Source organism: Pygoscelis adeliae, unplaced genomic scaffold, assembly GCF_000699105.1.
Source record: "Pygoscelis adeliae isolate BGI_AS28 unplaced genomic scaffold, ASM69910v1 Scaffold67, whole genome shotgun sequence".
NCBI classification, from domain to species: Eukaryota; Metazoa; Chordata; class Aves; order Sphenisciformes; family Spheniscidae; genus Pygoscelis; species Pygoscelis adeliae.
Window position 1 is genome coordinate 3492387 of NW_008825271.1, and position 394 is coordinate 3492780.

Genomic DNA, 394 nt, shown 5'->3' on the forward strand with positions numbered 1-394 from the left:
ACTGTTAAGAGCTTATTAAATGGCCACCTCTGCCAACCTGTCTGCAGTGCAGAATCTGAAAGCACCTTAACTAATTGTCTCTGTTGAAATAAAGAGGAGTGTGGAAGCTCTTTGCTCTTTGAAGCCTGTGTTACAGCATTTTTTTTATACAGAGGATTTTTTTATTGTTGTTGCTTGCAACTTTCCTAGCAGTAAGGTTGATATGCGGAATCCAGGCAGAGTGTTAAGCTTCTAAGAACATGTAATTTAAATACATGCAAAGATCAATTGGGCCTGTGCGCTGCTGTTCCACCCCAGCCTGTGGGTAGTATTTATTCACTATGCCATACGCTAATGATATCTAGCGTCTGATTGTTCGTTGCACACAAATAAGACATTGCTGGAAGAACTGAAA

General features: G+C 40.4%; 1 protein-coding gene across 2 annotated transcripts in view; it reads left to right on the plus strand.

The window, feature by feature from the left end:
• The window catches only part of ERI1 (exoribonuclease 1), a 10206-nt gene extending 10085 nt beyond the window's left edge, over window positions 1-121 (plus strand). For both annotated transcript variants that reach the window (XM_009329772.1, XM_009329773.1), the window contains exon 7: window positions 1-121. This exon is cut by the window's left edge and continues 287 nt beyond it. The gene's annotated coding sequence lies outside the window, so the exon portion shown is untranslated.
• Window positions 122-394: the final 273 nt, after the last annotated feature.